Source organism: Magnolia sinica, chromosome 2 (genome assembly GCF_029962835.1).
Source record: "Magnolia sinica isolate HGM2019 chromosome 2, MsV1, whole genome shotgun sequence".
NCBI classification, from domain to species: domain Eukaryota; kingdom Viridiplantae; phylum Streptophyta; class Magnoliopsida; order Magnoliales; family Magnoliaceae; genus Magnolia; species Magnolia sinica.
The window spans coordinates 84,127,100-84,150,193 of NC_080574.1; the positions used below are offsets into that span (position 1 = coordinate 84,127,100).

Genomic DNA, 23,094 nt, shown 5'->3' on the forward strand with positions numbered 1-23,094 from the left:
CCACATATACGGCTCAAATTTGGAGGGGTTTCATAATAAAAAGCGGCCCACCATCTGCACGGTGTGGATAAACAACACACATCATGGTGGGGCCCACGGCTAGGACCGTGGTCCCTGCCTGCCCACCAGAACGCAGCAGCATCCTGCTGGAGCATCAGCGGCAGCAGGCGCTGCACCTATTTTGTTTTTTTTTTAATGTAGTTTTTTCGTGGTTTTTCGTGTGTGCGCCTCGCATCAGGTAATTCCACCCTAGCCACTAGCCCCTATGGCTCAAGATAAGATAAACAAGCCCAATATTCAATATATTTTGGGGTACAGAAACATCAGGATAGATTTCAATGGTAGACACACTGTTTGTTATGCTATGGCCCACCCGAAATTCGGATCAGCTTCATTTTTCGGCTTAACGCCTAAAATGATCCAAGGAATGGAATGGACGGCTTGGATCAGATCAATACATCAAGGTGGGGCCTGCATGAGCATCTCACCTCAAAAGCTTAAACCAATCTAATATATATATATTATCTTTTCTGTTGCTGTCAGTACACCCCTGCTCACTCTTCACTGGACCATGTCCAGCGTTCCTGGACGCTAGACGGTTTGAATGTAACACATTTAAGGTGGGCCCCACCCACAGACCTACTACTAGGGTGGCCACTAAATGGTTGGATGGTGTGGATAAGGTACCCATCAAGGTGGGGTCGATTCGGGTGGGCCACACGGCCACATCATCATACAACAAAAATAAAAGAGAGAGGGAGAGAGAGAAAGAAAGGGAGTGAGACACACGTGTGATGGAGGGACCCCGACACTATGGGCCCTCCCTTTCAAGCATCCAATCATACATCAAGTGGGTCCTAGTACATGTGGGCCCACCAAATTAAAAATCAACGATGGAGATTACTTCTCCACCAAGATGTAAGGTCTAGATGACCCTATTTATGTAAAGAAAAATAAACATCATGATGGGGTCCATGGAGAATGGCCCCATCATGGAATGATCATGGGAATCAAGGTGGATCATCGGCCACATCTTAGGGTCTAAAGTGAGATCCATACCATTGATCGGTAGGCCTCACTTGGCCCATCATAAAAACATAAAAACTAGCCTATAGAAGCACCCACCATTTGATCTTCTTGGTCCAATGGAAAGCCGATCTCCTTGTGTCTCACTTTGATGGAAGGTGTTGAGAGTTGAAGGGCTAGGATGAATGATTTTGGGAGAGGAAAGTGGGCCACACAACTCACTCTTTTCTCATATGGAAGAGCTTAGATGTGGGATTTTTCCTTGCTTAGGAATGTGGGTTTGAGAAATGAGAGAGAAAGAGAGAGTTGTAAAGAGAGAGAGAGAGAGATAGAGAGAGTAGCTTAGGTAGGCCATGATTACTTGTAAGAGAGGTATGGGTGGTTATAGCAATAAATGCTTGTAAGAAGGACTACGGGTAGGGTGGCTAGCCATAAGTACTTGTAAGAAGGGCTAGGGGTAGGTAGGGTGGCTATAGCTAAGGTAGGGTGCCTATAGCTAGGGTAGGGTGGCTATAGATAGGGTGATGTCATCACTCTCATGATTTCCTAGGGATTGGTACCACATGGTGTCGGTGGGTCCTGCAATATGTGGTCCACGACCATTATATTGTACGGTCCACATCTTATGATCTAAGCATCAAATTGGAGCACGAGACGCGGCGTTGAAACCACGGTGACGGTGCGGTCGCAATGGTACATGTCTTGGATTAAGCTGACTCAAATCCATAGGATATGACTTAGGATCGTGCACAAACATCGATTATAGGTCGCAAGTTGTCGAAATTCAATGGGAATAATCATGGGAGTCAATGGAATAGTACAGACTAAGATACGGGTCTTACAATTATCTTGGATCCGATCAAGTAGGACCTAATTTTTTCCAAAGCAAACACTACGGTTAAGAGTTCCTTCTCCGCAGTAGAGTAATTCACTTGGGCAGAATTTAGAGTTCTACTTGAATAGTGAATAACATATGGCTTCTTTTCTTTTCTCTGTCCTAACATCACCCCAACAGCATAGTCAAATACATTGCACATAATCTCAAAAGGGATGCTCCAATCGGGTGGCTACATGATAGGAGCGGTAGTCAACATGCCCTTGAGCTTAGTGAAAGCTTTATGGAATTGTTCAGTCCACTCGTATGGTGCATTCTTTCGAAGTAGATTACATAACGGATGAGAGAGATGACTAAAGTCCTTTACGAATTTTCTATAAAATTTGGCGTGTCCTAGGAAGGATCGCACATCACATACGCTCCTAGGTAAAGGTAAGTTAGAGATAAGATCAATCTTTGCATTATCTACCTCAATTTCCTTGGACGAAATTATGTATCCAAGCACAATTTCCTTTGAAACCATGAAATGACATTTCTCTCAATTCAGAACCAAATTATTTTCCTTGCATCGCTTCAGCACACACTTAAGATTTTCTAAATACTCGCTGAAGAATGGACTAAAGACAGAAATCGTCCATTAAGACCTCTAAATACTGCCCCACCATGTCAAAAAAAATATTCAACACGCATCGCTGAAAAGTGGCGGGGGCATTACATAGTCCGAATGACATCCTTTGGTAAGCAAAGGTGCCAAAGGGAAACATGAATGTTGTCTTCTCTTGATCTTTATGGGCTATCTCTATCTGGTTGTAGCCCGAATATTCGTCAAGGAAGCAATAGTAAGAGTGACCAGCTAGCCTTTCCAAATTTTGATCAATGAAGGGCAAAAGAAGTAGTCCTTCCTTATGACGGTATTTAACTTCCTGTAGTCCATGCACATTCTCCAACCAGTAGTAAATCTAGTTGGCATGAGTTCATTGTTGGCATCGGGTATGATGGTGATTTCAAACTTCTTAGGAACTACCTGAGTTAGACTCAACCATTGATTGTCGGATAAAGGGTATATTATACCACATCCAACAACTTAAGTACATCAGCCTCAACCACTTCTTTCATATTTGGATTGATTCAACATCGTGGTTGTCGGGAGGTTTTCGCATTATCATCAAGATAAATGCGGTGAGTACAAATCAAAGGATCAATTCCCTTGAGGTCTATAATTGACCATCCAATGGCTCCTTTATGTTCAATGAGAGTAGAAATAAGCATACTCACTTGTTCTTTCTCTAAGGGGAAAGAAATTACCACCAGGTATGTCTAATCTTGACCTAAGTAGACATATTTAAGATTAGCAGGCAAAGGTTTTAGGTCATGCTTCGGTGCTTTAAGGCTAGATGGTAAAGGCACTACATCGGTTTAGGGCAACTTCTCAAATTGTGGCCTTCACCAGTTAACTTCAAGTACCGACATAGCATCAAGTAAAGCGTCCATCTCCCCAATCATGTCATCATCTTGATCAGGGGTGTGGGCTAAGCATGTCTCTAGAGTGTTAAAGTATAGAGTCAAAACTGCTCTATCTTCCATGAAAGAATCAATCATGTTAATGTCATGGGTATCGTCATCGTCCTCTGACTATTTGTTCATATTGAAAAAGATATTAAGGTCTAATGTTATATTTCTAAAAGATAAATTCATAATTCCATTCATACAATTAATGATAACATTTATTGTAGCAAGGAATGGGCGACTAAGAATGACAGAAATTTGAGTGCTCACATCTATGATGGATTGAGTATCCAAGATAATAAAATCTACTGGATAGTAGAATTTATCAACTTGGACCAACACATCCTCAATCATCCCTCTTGGTACATGAACTAAGTGATTGGCAAGTTGTAATGTGGTCTGGGTGGGTTTTAATTCACCTAAATTTAATTTTTCGTAAACTGATAAGGGATCAAATTTATGCTCGCCCCCAAGTTAAGAAGTGTGTGCTCAATCCGGTGATTCTCAATTACACAGATGATGGTTTGGCTACCGAGATCTTTATATTTTTGTAGCACATCTTGCTTGAGGAAGACACTCACTTATTCTGTCAAAAAGATTTTCTATTGTATATTTTGTCGTCTTTTGGTCGTACATAAATCTTTCAGAATTTTGGCATATCAAGGGATTTGTTTAACGGCATCCAATAGAGGGATGTTGACCTTCACTTGTTAAGCACCTCTAGAATATCCTGAGAGTTAGAGAGAGGTTTTGGTGCAATCAACCGTCAACGGAATGAAGTAATCGGCTTACTTTGAGGTTCTGGTTCTAACCCATGTGAAGCATTGCTAGGTCTATCATTCCCATCTATTTCTGAGTCCTTAGGTTATTTAGCTCTCACTGGAATAGATTTGTCAATTGTCTTCCCACTCCTAAGAGTGGTGATAGACTTAGCCTGCTCCATCTGTTTTGAAGAGCTTGGGTCATTGATTTCATATTGGTGTTTTGGGTTGTGGAGAGGCTGAGCCGAAAGGATCCCTTTCTCCCCAATCGAATTTTTTATTTTAAGCCCTTGTATGGCCTTTGCCTTTATAAGGTCTTGAAAGGCTTGCAACATACCCTAATTAAAAATCTCTTAGTTTTATATATGTTTTAAGACCGGATCCTCTTGAGGTTTCCTTTGATTCAGAAATTGGTTAAGGATCCCTTGAGGAGTATCCGTTTGTCTGTTCCTCCAACTGAACTTTGGATGGTTCCTCTAGCTTGAGTTATATGTATTTGAGGTGGGTCCACTGAAAGATTTTTGGTAGTTGTTTATGACATTAATTACTCATTCAATATCTCTTGAAAAGTAAGAATTGTTGGGCAATTCTTAGTTGTATGTATGTTACAAGCACAAATACCACAAACAACTTTCTCAGTCTTTTCGGGTTCTACCTTATTAAGTTCTATGGCCTCGACTTTTCTTGTGAGTTTGGCCACTCTTGCATTTATATCACTTTCCTTTTTAGAACACAAATTCATCCCCTTTCCTTTGATTAAGTAGGCTTAGAAGTGTAATTCTTGAAGAGGTATCCCAGGATTGTATGTTTTCAACAAGTTTATCAAAATAATCCCACGCATCATTGGCTTCCTTATTCATAAATTCCGCATTACACATCATCTCCACAAATTGGCGTATAGGTGAGGTCAATCCCTCATAGAAAAAGCTTGTTATATGCTATGTTTCATAGCCATGTTGTGGACATGAATTTATGAGATCCTTAAATCGCTCCCAACATTAAAACAAGGTCTCATTATCTTTTTGTGCAAAATTCATGATTTCTTTCCTTAAGGTATTTGTTTTATGATAGGTGAAGAACTTTTTAAGGAACTCCCTTGTCATCTCAGCCCATGTGCCAATGGACCTTGGTCTTAAGGAATGTAACCATGACTTAACATTTTCTTTCAAAGAGAAAGGAAACAATTTCAGTCTAATTGTGTCCTCAGACACGTTTGGAAGTGTAATGTAGATATTATCTCATCGAACTCTTTCATATGTAAGTATGGACTTTCATATTCTAGTCCATGAAACTTAAGGAGGAGTTAAATTACCCTTGGTTTAATATCTATAGTTCTTGCATTCAATAAAAAAATAATGCTAGAAGATGTGCTCACCCCTACCAGTTGTAAATAATCTCGTAGAGTAGGAGCCGGGTGTTGAGGGTCAAATATTGGAACCCATTTTTACTCAGTTTTATGAACATGATAATGCTTAATGTTCTATTTTAATCATGTTTGTATTACAAGGTGAATTCAAGAGCTTCAATAAAAAAGAATGTTAAAAGTATAGATTTAACGCTCAAAAATCACTAAAGACAAGAATGGATCTGATGAAACCAAGAATAAAGAATGCACATACTAAAGATCAAACAAAACTAAATCAAGAATGAAGAAAATCAGAGTTTTGAAGTGAAATTCAGTGATTCTTGACTAGTCCTGGCTATGTTCGACCAGTCCTGACTTCAACTTGACCAGTCCTGGCTTCACACGACTCGTCCTAGATTCTGATCGACCGGTCGAAGCTCGACCGATAGAAGGTGTCCTGACTCGAACTCCAGCGTATAAAACTTCTAAATCTTCATATTGCTTGACCAATCGAAGGAGACCCTCGACTGGTCGAGGACAGCGCACGACTGGTTGAGGACATCCCACGACCAGTAGAGGGTTACGCAATTTTTGAGCGGACTACGTAAATTTGAGATGGTTTCTGGAAATTTCCACTCGGTGCGAAAGTCTAAGGCCTAAAACTATAAATAGGGGTCCCTAGGGCATCCCTAGGCATCATCTAGGGTTTGGAAAGTTGAGCAAAAGTGTGGATTAGCCGTTGCCAAGAGTTTTTCTTCCTTTTCCTTATTTTTCTAATGTTTTTTCTTAAGAGATTTTAGTTCAATCATGTCTATGTTTAGCTAAACCTCTTAACAAGGACTAAGAGGTGCAGCTTGTACATGATGGGATGTTTCTATTACTTTGATTCATATTTATATTGAACTCTCTTTGATTCTAGTTTGATTATAAGGAATACTTTCAGTTTTAATGGTTTGTTGTGACTTAAATTACAATAGATCTGCGATAGATTTGAGTATGTTCTTTTCATGTATTGAGATTATGAAATTAGGAAATCATGTTGTTCACCATCGTCCCTTAAGCATGGCCGAATGATGGAATCCTCCCTAACTTTCACAATTCTCTCAGATTGATTGTGAAATTGGTAAATCCTGTTGTGAGTCATTATCTCATGGGCATGGTTTTGTGATAGAATCACTTTCGATTCTCACACCTCTCATCTATTGAGAATTCGGTCAAAGGAAGTTCAGATTTGATTTTATTGAGATATCTTCCAATTGGATAAGATGGGACTTTGATTTTAGTTGTGTTCTTGAATCCAGCATAGATCTCCCTGATCTCTACAAGTGGATCCTCGAAAACCTTAGTTTCCCACCTTTGAATTTCTTAAGTTTTTCATTAAATCTCTCACAATTACTCTCTATATTTCTAGATTTAGGTTTTCATCTTTTTTTAGTTCTTCTTCTAGTTGCTTTCAGAAAACATATGAGATTAATCCCTGTGGATTCGACCTCGGTCTCACCGAGATTATTAATACATTGCGACCCTACACTTGGGGTTGTGAACAAGTTTTTCGCGCCGTTGCCGGGGATTAATGGTTGCATTTTTCTGAGATTAGCTAGTTTCAGAATTAGGTTAAGATTAAGGTTTTTCTATTTTCTATTTTTTAGATTGGGGTTTGTTTTCTGTTTTTAGAAACTTTCTAATTCTAGGATTTTATTAAAAAACTAACTTACTTTCTAATTCTAGGTTTAGAAACTTGCCTAATTTGATTTTAGAATCTTTTTTTTTTTTTTAGAAACTTGCATAATTCTGTTTTTAGAAACTTTCTTTTCTAGAAACTAGTTTACTTTCCTAATTTATTTTTTTTAGAATTTCTGTTTTTAGAAACTAACTTGTTTTGTTTTATTTTGCAGGATGTTAATTTAGGAACTTCTAATTTGGTAACTTCTTTCTAATTCTCTCTCTCTCTCTCTCTCTCTCTCTCTCTCTCTCTCTTTCTATTTCTAGATTTCTATTTCCTTTATCTCTTTTAGATTTAGGTTAGAATATGAAATTGAGGGCTGAGAGCGTTTCGTGCCCAAGTGGGTCCGTGATAACACTCGATGGCTTTTGAGTGAGGGAAGATTGGTTGAGGGGTTATCTATCCATCATAGGATTAGACACCACTCAAGATCCTCAAAGTTAATTGAAGTGATGGCTGCAAATCAACCGGTTAATCAACTGGGAAGACAACCTCAACCTAGGGTTGAGGAAGTCCAAGATGAGAATGAGGTGCATCAAGCACCCCTGCCTCGTACTTTACAAGATTATTTACAATCGGTGGGGGTGAGCACGCCCTCATACATGATTTTTTCTGAAAATACGGGACACATGGATATCAAGCCAGGGGTGATCTAACTCCTTCCAAAATTCCATGGACTTGAATCTGAAAGTCCATATCTACACTTGAAAGAGTTTGATGAAATCATAACCACTTTATATTTTCCAAACTGTCTGAGGACACGGTCAGACTGAAACTCTTTCCCTTTTCTTTGAAAGAGAAAGCTAAGACATGGTTACATTCACTACGTCCCAGATCTATTAGCACATGGAATGACATGATAAGGGAGTTCATAAAGAAAATTTTTCCACATCATAAAACGAACACCCTTAGAAAGTCAATCATGAACTTTGCCCAAAAGGAAGATGAAACATTCTTCCAATGTTGGAAGCAGTTCAAGGATATTGTCAGTTCATGCCCACAACTTGGTTTTGAAATATGGCGCATTACATACTTTTTCTATGATGGAATGACATCTTCCATGTGCCAATTGGTTGAGACAATGTGCAATGGGGAATTCATGAATAAAAATGTCGATGATGTGTGGGACTACTTGGATAGACTTGCTGAAAACGCACAATCATGAGACACTTACCCAAAATTAAGTACCACTTCTAGGCCCACTCAATTAAAGGAGATGGGTGAATTATACCTTTTGAAAGAGGATGATGATATTAATTCTAAAGTGTCTAATCTCATAAGGAAATTCGAGGCCATGAAACTAAAGAAGGATAAGGTTATGGAAACTATTTACGATATTTATGTTTGCGACATTCACACAACTGAAAATTGTCCAACAATACCTACCTTTCAAGAGGTGGTGAATGAGCAATCCAATGCCATGAATAATTACCAAAGACCTTTCAATAGACCTACCTCCAATACATACAATCCTAATTGGAGAAACTTCAGTTGAAGGAATGGACAAATTGCTACCCTTCAAGGTTTGAAGTGAAACCTCAAGAGGATTCGGTTCAAAAACATATTCAAGACCAAGAGCTACTTAACCAGGATATCAGATCAGCATTGAGAACGTTTACGTCATCTATTCAAAGGATAGAGTCGCACTTAACAATTGGAGGAAAGGGAATGCTTCCTGTCAAACTCTCCCCAATCCCAAACCACAATATGAGATAAGTGATCCAAGCTCTTCAAATCAGATGGAGCAAGTTAAATCTATCACCACTCTTAGGAGTGGGAAGACCATTGAGAAAACTATTCCAGTTAAGGCTGAAAAGCCTAAGGACCCGAAAGAGGACAATGATGATAGACCTAGTACTGCTCCACGATATTTGGAACCAGAACTTTAAGGCAAGCCGATTGCCCCATTCCCCAACGGTTGGTTACACTAAAATCTCTTTCTAACTCTCTGGACATTCTAGAGGTGTTGAAACAAGTGAAGGTTAACATCCCTCTACTGGATGTGGTTAAACAAATACCTTCATATGCCAAATTTCTGAAAGACTTCTGTATGACCAAAAGATAGCAAAATATTCAAAAGAAAATCTTCTTAACTGAAAAGGTGAGTGTCATCCTAAAGCAAGATGTGCTACAAAAATACAATGATCCCAGTAGCCCAACCGTCGCTTGTGTACTTAGGAACTACTGGATTGAGCACGTACTTCTTGACTTAGGAACGAGTGTAAATCTGATTCCTTACTCGGTCTACGAACAACTAGGTTTGGTGTCACACCTCAAACTTGGTGATCGGACTCACAAGGAACTCGATAGCCGGTTCCGGCCACAACAGCCTCCATAGTACCCCATTCTCGGTTCCTGGCTCAGGTTCCGATCCTGGGATCCCACAAGAAGGATTTCCTTAGCATAAATCTAATCCGATATAGAGCATACCCAAGATCATAACATAGTAATCTCATAAAGTAACTATAGAAATGCATTATAAAATCCACTAGGAATTTAAACTTTTACAGGTACATAAGGCTCAAAAGGAAATATATAAGGTGAGAAAGGAAGAGAAAAGTCTACAACGGGTCCTCAGCACTCTCCAATCAAATGCTCCATCGCTACTGGGCCAGCCTAGGATCACCTGCATGAATCAATCGTGCATAAGCTTATAGAAAGCTTAGAGGGCGGTGTAAGGTGCGTGACAATGGTGCTCAGAAGAAGATAGGGGAGAATACAGAAGGAAACATGAATGATACCAATGTCACTAGCTGTACTGAGGCTAAGCTATGAATGTAATAAGCCGTACTAAGGCTATGCAATGCAATACATGAGTACTGGATGCCATACCGAGACGATGCAATAGAAGGCTTATACAGCCGATGTAAATGCAATGCGAAGTAATGCTAGTCCTCATATCCAATCCACATATCAAGTACAATTCCATCATAAGGAATCCACTGGGGTCAAGTACACTGCAGGATGACTGCCGCTTTATAGACCCACACAATCAAACAATCGTAGAAGACCTCACTACCCGCCTGTGGATAACCAATCACCAGCGAGGCTCGACAGTAGTGGACCCATTCACGAGCTGGTTAAACTCAGCCTAGATATTATCCTCTCACTCAGGTAGGTAAGGCCAAACCCCATCTTAACTGACCTCGCAACAGTGGGAGTCGCGGCCTAACGGTATAAGGCACTAGGGTGCTCATGATTTCCACTCAGTTTTGGCATTGGGGCGTCTCCTCGATACTATGGAAGTTTAGGGGCTTTCACCCAGGGACATCCTATGCACCCCAAATGCTCAAGAATAATTTTTGGTATACACACACGGTCATCCACGATATATCAGTGAAAGCTACAGCCCTGATGAAGCAAGGGTGAAAATTCACATGCTATGCAATGCCAGATGCATGAATCACACAATCATCCGTGCATCAATCCTAAGCATCCATCGTGCTCAAGAGGGTAAACTTCATCCCTCGGGGAGATACAAACATGTCCTACACAATGGCACAACCATGGCCAATCATACCTTAACCGCGCATGCATATGATGCGTATGGGAGTGGACCATGAAGATGAATAGAGGTGTCAATGAGGTGAAGATGAACTCTCTACATAAGCATGAAGGGTCTAAGTACTTAACCAATTCCTCATAAGTAATACAACCTCTAGTGGGGGCCCATTTACCTGGGGTAGCCCATGAGACTAGACATACAAGGCTACGGCCTAGATGATATAGAAATGGGCCTAACAAAGGACTAAGGTGGGCATTTAACCACCCTTAGATACTAATGGGCATAAAGGGCTTCAAATGGGGACTTTCAACCACCATTTCCCCAAGGAATCTAACCACAAACCATAAGCTATAAGGCCCAAGGCCCAACATCCATCCACATGTTCTTACATTCCATAAATAACATAAGATAGTGGGTCCAATCCATCCATAACAATATAGGCCCAAGAGAAAGGGAAATCAAGGCCAAAAGCCCAAGTCCTAATGGCCGTAAGATCCATGCATTTGGTTAGACTTAATAGGCATCCCATGACCACAACATATGGCCCAAAAATAGATCTAATTTGGGTGAAATGGGCTCTATTACATCAACCCAATAACTGGCTCTTTAAGTGGGCATCCAAGGGCCCAATACGACCCTTATCCCGGCCCATAAGTCCATCGAAATGGTGAAAGATTAGCCCAACATATGGCTAGCCAAGATGGGACGTTCTAGCCCAAATCGGGCCCACTAGAAAGTCCCAAAATCTAGTATGAGTTTGGGTCCCACAAATGGTCATAAATGGTGGCCCAAAACATGCACCAATTGAGCCTAAAATATTCTAAAGAATAGGTGAGCAACAAGTACCCAAAACCCCTCAATGTGGTGGGCCCCCAATTTCAATAAAAATTCAATCATACAGTGTATATTTAAATGGCCATGGCTGGACTTTCAGTCTACCTAATTTCCTAGGCCTACTGAGGCCAAGAATTTGCCAAAATGAGTGAGAATTTATTTCCAAAAGGGCTAGCACTTCTTATAGGGGGCTCCACTAGATGGAGGAGGGGATTTGTCACCCAAAACCAAATGGGCCTGCTACTGGAATGCAGGCCTAGCAGCAACCACAAGCATGGGCATCCCAAGGGTCGGACGGCCTAGCCATGCATTACATCAAGGTGGGCTCCACATGTCCAAGGTGGGCCCCACATGGGACGTCCACCTAGGGCGGACCCAACCCTCACATGGGCCACCCAAATGGGGAAGGACGGCATGGTTGAAAAACATACATCATGGTGGGCCTGGCCAAGGACGACTGACCCATAGTGGACGTCCATCATGGACGGCGGTCTAGCTAACAAAAATGGCCCCAAGGGCCTCTGGAAACATCATAGGGTGGGCCCCACAGACATGCACAAAAGCCCCAATGGGCTGGGCCCAATGAGTTCCATAATTACAAAGAAGACAACAAGGTAGAAATAAAAATTCTGCAACATACATGTTGTTGTCCTGAATTTGGGCACTCCAATGAAGTGGGTCCAGGGCCTCTAAAATTCTTAAAATTGAGGGACAAGGTCCCTCATCATGTATACAACAAGATGGAACCCAGAAAGGTGGACCACCATCATCAAAATAATTTATGAATTAAGGTTTTTTTGAGATAATGTTGTTGGACTGCACAGTGGAAATTTCTGGTAGTCCACCATGTTGGCCTACCCTTTTGGAGGCTCAAATGGGGTTAGTTGGAGCTGAAATTACATCTTCAAGAATCATATATTACATGGTATCAATCTCCCCACAAATGACCAAAAATAAGGCCCCAAGATGGCCCAAAAATCTGTCCAGACAGTTCTGAACTGCAACATATGTCTAATAAGAAAAAATTGTAAACACTATTTAAATGGAGATTTAACCCTAAAAGATCATGGTGTGGTCCGCCCAAGTGGGCCCCACAAACATCTAAGCCATCCCACCATCCAAAACATCCTTTCATGCACCCCTTTTTGGTGCATTCAAGGGTCACACGTCCAAGGGATGGACTGTCTAAAAATGTCCTTCTACTTGGGATGGTTTGGATCTTGTTGCTCCACAAGGTGGGCCACACACTCATGATCAGAGACTTATTAGCAAGAAAAGAAGAATATCGCCTACAAGGGAAGGGTCTCCGCCTCATTGAGGCCCTTTCCCTCATCATACAAATAACACTACCCACTATTACATGATACATACAAAATCTACATGATCAAAGGCTATTAACTTGGGATCTATGGTGGAGATCCAATCTCCACTAAGGATTAGGGGTCTAGATGACCCAAGGATCTCTGATTTAAGGAAGGAAAGAGCATGAAGGGATCCATGGAGAATAGTCCCTTGCATGCACATGCATGCAACGTAGGATAGGCTACAAGCCATATACATGGAGTCTTGGGGCCACCATCATCACTTTGGTCCCACAAGCTCCATCAATGAAAGAAGAATGAAGAATAAGAAGGGATGAAAGAAAGTCTGAAATTTAGACATACAAGCACACCCACCTATGGATCAAGCTTGAAAGTTACACCACAATGATCTAGAAGCTCCAAGGATCATGAATCTGAGGTTGAGATTGGTTGAAGAAGGGTGGATTAAGAGGTGTTTAGGAAAGAGAGGGCTGGAAATATAGGGGAGGTGGGACATTCGAAGGCTAGAAAAAGGGAGAAGAGAGGGAGAGTTAGAGAGAAAATGAGAAGAAAGAGAGAGAGGGAGAGAGTTGTAGGAGTGCAATCATCACTCTCTCTCCTACATAAGAGAAAAGTCATCATTGGCCTATAGTGATACAAACAAGGTTACTAGAGGGGGTAGGGTTATAGGGTAGTAGGTTTTCCAGAAACCCTAAACTAAGCATGACATCATCATCCACATGTACATGGGAAAACGTGTGGGGTGGGGTCCACCATCCACACATCAAAGGTCCAAATCGAATATTGCTCATAACTCATGATGTACAAGTTAGATTCACGCATGGGACATGGTGTTGGAACCATGATGTCGATACGGACAAGATTACATAGGTTTCAGGTCGATTTGAGTTGGGTCAATGTGATCGAACTTAAGGACAACTGTAAACACTATCCGAAGGTCGCGGGCCACTGAAATTCGACCGGTAGGACCGCGTGACCTAAAGAAATGGCGTGCACAGTTGGGTTAGGGTCTTACAGGTGAATTGAAACCCATCCGATCTGCATTACAACTTGTCGATTGCTCAGTTCGTGTACCGAGAGGGATAATCAAGGATGTGTTGGTCCAGGTTGACAGATTTTATTACTTGATAGATTTTACATCCTGGATACTCAACCCATCATGGACATGAGCACTCAAATTCCCGTCATTCTTGGTTGCCCATTCCTTGCCACTTCAAACACAATCATTAATTACAAGAATGAAGTCATGAGTATGTCTTTTGGGAATACGACATTAGAGTTGAATATTTTTTTCAACACAGGCAAATAGTTAGAGTATGAAGATGATTTCCACGATATTAACTTGATTGATTCTTTTGTGAAATATAGAGCACTTCTGACCATATCCTCTGACCCTCTAGAGACGTGCTTGGCCCACTCCCACCATTTAAATGATGATATATTAAGGAGACGAGTTTCATGCTTGATGATGTGCCGGTACTTGAAGTTAACTAGTGGAGGCCATAATTCGAAGAATTGTGCTAAACTGATGTAATAGCTCTACCGTCTAACCTCAAGGCACCGAAGCTTGACCTAAAACCTTTACCCTATGATTTGAAATATGTCTATTTAGGTCAAGATGAGACATATCGGTTGGTGATTTCATCCCACCTTAAGAAAGAACAGGAGAGTATGCTCAGCTCTACTCTCATTGAGTACAAAGGAGCCCTTGGATGGTTGATTGTAGACCTCAAGGGAATTAATCCTTTAATTTGTACTCACTGCATTCATCTAGAGGATAATGTGAAGTCTTCACGACACCCACAATGTAGACTAAATCCAAACATGAAGGAAGTAGTTAAGACCGAGGTTCTTAAACTATTGGGATGTGGTTATCATATACACTATATTCAATAGCCAATGGGTGAGTCCAACTTAGGTGGTTCCTAAGAAGTCTGGAATCACCATCGTAGCCAATGCCAACAATGAACTCGTGCCAACTGGAGTTACTACTGGTTGGAGAATGTGCATTGACTATAGGAAGTTAAATACCTTCATGAGGAAGGACCACTTTCCTTTGCCCTTCATTGATCATATTTTGGAAACACTAGCTAGTCATTCCTATTATTGTTTCCTTGACGAATATTCAGGCTACAGTGAAATCGAGCTAGCCCTTGAAGATCAAGAAAAGGCTACGTTCATATGTCCTTTTAGCACCTTTACTTATCGAAGGATGCCATTTGGACTATGTAATGCTCTCGCCACCTTTTAGCGATGTATTGAAAAGGGCAAGCTCCAAGTCCTAGAGGGGGGGTGAATAGGACTATGCCAAATAAAAATAAAATGTGAAAATATAACACAGATAGTAGAAATATAAAGCAACCTCAAATGCACAAGTATTGAGAGGTTGATACAAACGTTGTTCTAAGGACAACCTTACACCAAAAACCAATGGCTTATGGTAGGACAACCTGATTTCTAGAATGCTCGTGAGTATCAAAAACTCAAACTAAAACAGAGGCAATAGAAATAATCCTAGTTATTACAACATTCACCACAACTGCATAAAATAAATTATAGCATTCACACACATAAACAAATACAACCATCCACCACAACTCCAGGAATTATAGTGGTTCATATGTGTACACCAACTGTTTAAAAACTGCCACACAACTACTCCATTCCTAGTATCCACACCCAAGGGATATTGGCTTTCACTAAGAAAGAAGGTTTTCAAAGGTTCACCTTAAAACCTTTACAGATGTGTTTTTCAATGGGCTTACACAATAAAAAAATCCAACACTGAGATTTTCCTGGCTGATCTCAGTCAAAACCACAAATAGAGATTTTCCTGGCTGAATCTCACAAACTAAAAATACAGAAAATAAAATCAATACTTATCTAAATAATGTTCTTCGATGTAGCCGATAAAATTGCTTCTTTATAGATGAAGATGTTCAAAGTTCAATCTCACAGAAGAAGGGGTTCTAAGTCTAGATGAATTTTAAATTAAATCCAACCTTAGGCTACTTGGATTCAATTTCTTAGATCTCACAAAGTGTTAAGAAAAATCTCCTTTTATATCACATAGAATGGAATCAAGAGATCAAGAAATTAAATAACCAAAAAGCTATTAAATTAAATTTTAAATACCTCACAATATCTTCTCAATAGTGAGGACTTATCTCTTAGAGTGGTGGCTTAAATTAGCTTGGAATGAATGATATATTTTGAGAAATGTCCACTATTTATAGGCTACAAATCGATTCCCTCGACTAGTCCTGGGTTCGGCTTGACTGGTCCTAGCCAAACGACATTTCAAATTTTCTGGCATGATCGGATAAAACAGACCCTGTACTGGTCGAGTGGCCAGCTCGACTGGTTGAGCAGAGTGCTCGACTAGTCGAGTGTATAAAAATCACGTTGCTAGAGTTCAAATTGAGTCACACTCGACTAGTCGAACTAATCTCCATGACCGGTCGAGCAGGGTACTCGACTAGTCGAGGACCTACCAGAAAATTCTAAAATTTTGAATTTAAATCTGGACTGGTCGAGAAAAACCCTGGACTAGTCGAGCCAAGACTAGGACTAGTTAAAGTAATACTTAAATTACATATAATGACCCAAATTAAATATGCATTAATAATGACCTAATCCTAAGGTCTTTCTAGGGTCATGTATACCTTAAATGTGAGAATTGAAATTGAACCATCAGTCGCTTCGGTTGATAGGACACTTTGAAGCACATGAATTTTGACCTTGAATTCTTGAACTTGTCTCGAACTTGTGTCTTGAGACTTGAGCAAAAGTACTTGAGTTTGTTCTTGTGACTTGAGCTTGTTCTTGTGACTTGAGCTTGAATTAGAGACTTGATCTTGAGCTTTAACATAAGCTTGAACTTTAAACTTGAGGATTGAAGTAATGATGCACTTGAGCTTGAGTACCTGGACTTAATGAACTTCAACTTGTTGTTGTAGTTGAACATGCGTACTTGTAGCACATATAACATCGATGTAGAAAACACCACGCTCATTTTCAAATGAAGGTGAACTTTCCATCAATTTGAACTTGAAGGTGAACTTTCCATCTATCAAAACAAGTCAACCATACTGAAGTGTTTTGGCACAACAAAATTTGACAACTCAGGGTGCTAGATATACAACTTAGCACTTACAATCCCCCCTTTGTCAAATTGTGATAAAACCAACTTACAGAAGATTAACATATTCTAATATAGAGATTCACTCAGTTCAAACAACTACAAACTCCCCCTCAATCAACTCCCCTTCAACTTAAGCTCAGTAGAGACTTGTATTAAGAGATACATATACATTTCCAAAAAAAATCTTTTCCATACAGTATACGCATATCAACATCTCTACATCTTATTTGAATAACCACATTATCATAAAACAGATTAAGATATAAGCAATCAAATACCCAATTTCTCCCCCTTTTTTGTCATAAAATTACAAGGGAAGAAAAATAAAAAAAATATGTGAATGTGGTAGCTAATAAGTGAAGAGAGAAAGAAAGAGTGTGAAAGTTAGCAATTTAAACCATAATAAAAGGAGTATCAACATCAAACAAACTTAAACATGTCCAAAATTCAGAGTCACCAAGCACAGTAAAGTTAAGTATTACAAGCCCAACTAAAGTAAACAAACTAATTAGAACTAGATGAAGAGGGAGGTGGAATGGATGGATCAATCTGGTGTAATCCCTTATTTATGCGTCTAAAATACTTATGCAAATACTTCATTTGTTTATCTTGGGAAATTTTCAATCCATCCACACTCTCTTCCAGTGAGCGAAGGAGCTCATCAAAACTAGTAGGCTGAAAATCAGGATCAGCCTCAATGTCATCAGATTCCAATTCATTAAAGATATCTTCCATATTAGCTTCAGTTGGTAGCGCATCATCCTCTTCAACTTTTTCTCTAACTTCTCCAGCATCCATTTCAGTTTGACCAGCTGCTAACCTCAAATTCATTTTGTTGATATTTGAGTTGTTGAAAGGTAAATGAGAAGTAGGAGCTTCTCTAGGTGGCATGACCACAAATAGTGTAAAGCAAGAGTGGTCATCAAATAAGCAAATGGAATATCACTATGCCCTAGATGAAGTCAAAATTGGTTAATGAAATATCAAATTAATAAAGCAAGACACACTGGAATGCCAGATACAACTAAATGAAGAATACGCACCATGAAGGTAGTCAGTTTAGCCTTGTTATCAGATATAGGGTATACATTGGAAATAAAAATGCGATGTAATACTCTGTATTTGAGCAACATCTGATTGGCCCGAAGCGCATTCTTGGAACTCCATTCTGAGTCCATGTTGCATATATTTTTAGTTAATAAATGTCTTTCTGACTCATTCAAATTTTCAACCAAAGTTGGAATGGGAATTCCTTCATTATTCACTGGAATGTCCATCAACCCAGACATTAAGTGATGATCTACTTTATATGAACCTTCTCTAGACATGATATTAAAGGTTATATTTTCAATAGAAACATCACTTATAAACGCATACATTACTTGCGCAATGGAGCGATATGCCGGTCCACCCCAATTCAGAATGTTATCCCGTCCTAAAACAACGAGGGGAATAATATTGAATTGAACAAGATGGTTAGCATTAATGGTCCGCTCAACAATAATGTTACGGAGATAGATATCCCGCACATATTCTAGGTCCTCTTCGGGTAGTGGAAGAGTACGCACCGAAATGGAAAGAGAAGAAGATGCTTGAGTAGGTTTCTTCTTCGGTCTACCTTCTATTGCAAGAATAAACAAGAAAATGCAAGAAAGGATTTAAGGGTTTCAAAATCAGTAAATTTTTAGGAAGAAAACCTTACAAATCACAATGAAACTTGAAATAAAAATAAGATTCAAGTAAGATGAGACCTAAAGACCCTAAATCCAAAAGGAAATCGAAAATGGACCACTTACTTGCAAGAATCGAAGATCATTTGACCAGTAGGAGAAGGGGCTTGAGAAGAAGAAGAAGAATTTAGAGAAAAAGTGAATTTTCACCCTAAACAAGGGTTTGGCCCATGCACCATGACTAGTCGAGTACATGCTCGACTGATCGTGATACGACTAGTCGAGTAGGTGCTCGACTGATCGTAAGAGCACAAAAATGCATATATATTTATTTTTCTCAAAATTTAAAATGAAATAAAATCACACAAAAATACACAATAGTACAAGCATGTAATCATGAACATTTTAAGAAGAATTACACATACCAATATCCAATTTTAATTTGGAAAACCTGTTCCTGTCAAGTGGTTTAGTGAATATGTCAACAAGTTGGTTTTCAGTCTGCACATAGTCTAAAGAAATAATTTTCTCTTCCACTAATTTTTGAATATAGTGATGCATAATGTCAATATGTTTGGTAAGGGAATGCTGGATGGGATTCTTAGAGATATTAATTGCGCTGGAGTTATCGTAATATAGAATCATTATATCTTGCGCAATCCCGTAATCGTTCAACATTCTTTTCATCCACACAAGCTGAGTATAAGCATTTCCAACTGCTATATATTCAGCCTCAGCTATGGATAGGGATACAGAACATTATTTCTTTCTATGCCAGGAAACCAAATAGTTCCCAACATAAAAACAACCACCGCTAGTGGATTTTCGATCGTTTACATTCCCAGCCCAATCAGCATGCGAGTATATCCAGCTAATTGAACATTAATATCAAGTGGATACCATAGACCTAAATTAACTGTACTTGCAACATACCTTATAATCCTCTTAACAGCAATCAGGTAGGATTCCTTAAGTTCAGATTGATATCTAGCACAAATTCCAACGCTAAATGCAATATCAGGTCGACTCGCAGTTAAATATAACAGACTGTCAATCATATTGTGGTACAACCTACGATCTACGCTCTTATCTACTGCATCTTTAGATAGCTTAAGAGTTGCGCTCTTACCTACTATATCTTTAGATAGCTTAAGAGTTGTACTCATAGGAGTATCAAATTGCGTACCACTTTCAAAACCAAACTTCTTAACCAAGTTTAGAGCATACTTGGTTTGAGAAATGAAAATACCATCTTTAAGTTGTTTTACTTGCAGACCTAAGAAGTAATTCATTTCTCTAACCATGCTCATTTTGAACTTGGACTTCATCAACTCTGCAAACTCAGTAGATAGGTTAGAACATGTAGAGCCATTGATAATGTCATCAACATATATCTGCACTATAAGTATGTGTTCATTAATTTTCTTAACAAATAAGGTTTTATCAACACTCACTATTTCGAAGTTATGACTTAGTAAAAACTTAGTTTCTCGTATCATGCCCTGGGAGCTTGTTTTAAACCATAGAGTGCCTTTTTTAGGCAATAAACATGATCAATGTGTTTAGGGTCTTCAAAACCCTTTGGTTGTTCTATATAAACTTCCTCATGTAGATCACCATTCAAGAAAGCACTCTTGACATCCATTTGATAAATTTTAAATTTTTTGAAACAAGCAATGGATATGAATAATCCGATGGATTCAAGACAAGCTACTAGGGCAAAGGTTTCATCATAATTGATCTCTTCTATCTGTGTGTACCCTTGTACAACCAGTCTAGCCTTGTTTCTTATAATATTCCCTAACTCATCAAACTTATTTTTGAAGATCCACTTGGTTCCAATAATATGTTTATCAGCCAGTCTAGGAACCAAATGCCACACATCATTTCAAATGAATTGATTTAGTTCATCTTGCATGGATACAATCCAGTTTTCATTAGCAAGAGCCTCTTTTACATTAGTCGGCTCAATTTAGGAAGTAAAACATACATAATTGCATATGTTTTCCAATTATTTTTGTGTACCCACACCAGTGAGAGGGTTACCTAGTATTTGATCAGTGGGATGGTCTTTAACTGATCGAAGTTCAGTGTTGACATGACTAGATGAAGAGTCAGGTTTATCTATAAAATTGACTTTATCATCTTCTGAACTTGGAGGTGGTGTATTCAAGTGATCATCAATAACAACATTTATGGATTCCTGAATGACACCGGTCCTCTTGTTGAGAACATGATACGCTCAACTATTTAGAGCATATGTAACGACCTTGGAAATTTTGTGCTAATTTTTCCTTAAGTAGTTTTTGGGGTAATTAGCGCTATACTCGATTGCTTGTGAATTTCGCATCAATCACTTTAAATGGTATCTGCATGGCTCAAAACTTGTAGATTAGTTAGCGCTATGTTGCTCTGAAATCTGGGATCCATCGCTAAATCCAGTTGTTCTGGGGAATTTTTAGAAGTTCTGGATCGGACCTGGACCGCGCGTCGAAAGTCCACTAGCGATGATCTTAGGCTGTTGTGGTCATCATGTTGGGCTTGACCATCACCTCGAAAATCAATTCCATGTGATGTTCTGGGTCGATTTGTTTGAGTTCGGAGTAAAGAGTGTGAGAACGGTTGGAAATTTAATAAGCTTTTATGAAATCTAGGTCGTGTCGCTTGCACGATGATTTTAAGCTATCTAACTGTTGGATTCTAACCCAATTTCACCCTCTGATCAGGGAAGGTGGCCCAGGCATATCCATGTGCTTGTGGACCTGATCGAGATTCTGTGACCGTTGAATTGAGTGTGGTCCGCCACGGTTGATCTGAAGAGCCGGTCGGTACGAAAACTCAGCCTGACATAGATCCATGGTCAATGAGCTGAAGTCCGACCTTTCGTGGTTATAGGCCCACCAGAAGTGCTTCGTTGGATCGTAAGAGGCTGGTTTTGGTTATACCCTAAGTGTACCTTGACCCTGGGGTTATTTTCATCAATATGAGGCCTATTTATAGTCCTTAAACCCTAGCCCTCTTTTCCATACGAATTTTCTCTAACCCTAGCTTGGAAAGAGAGTGGAAAAGAGAGAGAAAGTGAGAGAGAAGTTGGTGAATCATCTTGGATTCTTTCCTATTCTTCTACATCCTTGAACCCTCACTTTGAATCGTTATTCTAACGATTCTGAGTTCATCTTGGGGTAAGTTAACCTAACCCTAATCTGTGTTAGAGCTTAGAATAGTCTTGGTGTTGTTGTATCTCATTTCTATTCTTGCCTTAGACTATTCTGTCGCCGTTGACGAAGACAACTCTTGTGAAATCAGTTCGGTGTTCTTTCCTTGCTTAAGGTGCGGACTTTAAGTGCATAGGTTATGGTTTTCAAGGCTTTCAATTCCAGTTAATGATTTATTCTTGTTATGGATGAGATTTCACATCCCAAATGTTATGTTTATGTTGCATTCCTGATATGCATGTGTTATATTGAGATTTGTGTATTCTATGTGTATGTATAAAGTACCGTATACGCATAAAATATGTACTTGTGTTTGCCATGATTATTTGTCATGTATGTATGCTTGTTGTATGTGTGACAACTCCTTGATAAAGGGAATTGTCCAAATGCTTGTTTTTCAACATACGTCATGTATGTTGTACCATGTATTCTAAGTATTTGTAGAAATGCCTGAATGATCTAAAGTGTAACTTATTACACTAATTGCGGGCGTTGAGAAGTGATTCTCAACACTCCTATTGATGTGCATGATTTCCTTCTTGCTAGTTACATTCCATGTTATTTAAATTCAAGCATTACTTATGCTTACATTTATGTTAAGTTGATATTCCTCATGTGCTTATGTACTATGATTTGAGTTGCTGTTTCCTTTACTGTTCTACATTCAATTCATATATCTGTTGTAGTGTAATGTGTTTGGGACTATGCATTAGTTCAGGAAATCGGTAATCTGCTTCATGATTGTGGCTGAGGTTGCTTTCGCCACGTAGGACGTATTAGACAAACCCGAGTCGTATTAGAGTTGCCGGCAGTGGTTTGGCCACGTGGAGTGTTTGCGCACTCTATGTCGCTCAACTCAACGTGCGCTCATGCTAGTCAAGTTCGTCAAGTAACCCGATTGTCCGATGTATGTTCACCATGTATGGACGCTACTGCTTGAATCTAGGGTACCGAACTTACCAGTGAAATCCTAATAACCATGGTACCTCGATCCGCTAAGATTCATGAGCTGGACATGGTGGTATGGGCAACCGTGGTCGAGCTGTCGGCCTACGCTGGGGTGACGAACCTCCCCGTAGTGACCAGTGAGCAACTAAACTCGTGAGCCGATTATGGTGGTATGGGACACTATATTCATGCTGTTGGCCTACATTGATTGGTGACGAGCCCTTTGTAGTGACCTCGAGCATACCTGGATACCGAAATGA

General features: G+C 39.6%; 2 non-coding genes across 2 annotated transcripts; one reads left to right on the plus strand and one right to left on the minus strand.

Annotated features, from left to right (window-relative positions):
- The first annotated feature begins 5,076 nt into the window (after nucleotides 1-5,076).
- LOC131238452 (small nucleolar RNA R71) lies at nucleotides 5,077-5,184 on the plus strand. Its single transcript, XR_009167860.1, has one exon. It is a non-coding gene; the product is annotated as a small nucleolar RNA R71 (small nucleolar RNA).
- Nucleotides 5,185-8,100: 2,916 nt separating this feature from the next.
- LOC131238349 (small nucleolar RNA R71) lies at nucleotides 8,101-8,207 on the minus strand. Its single transcript, XR_009167749.1, has one exon. It is a non-coding gene; the product is annotated as a small nucleolar RNA R71 (small nucleolar RNA).
- Between the last annotated feature and the right edge of the window lie 14,887 nt (nucleotides 8,208-23,094).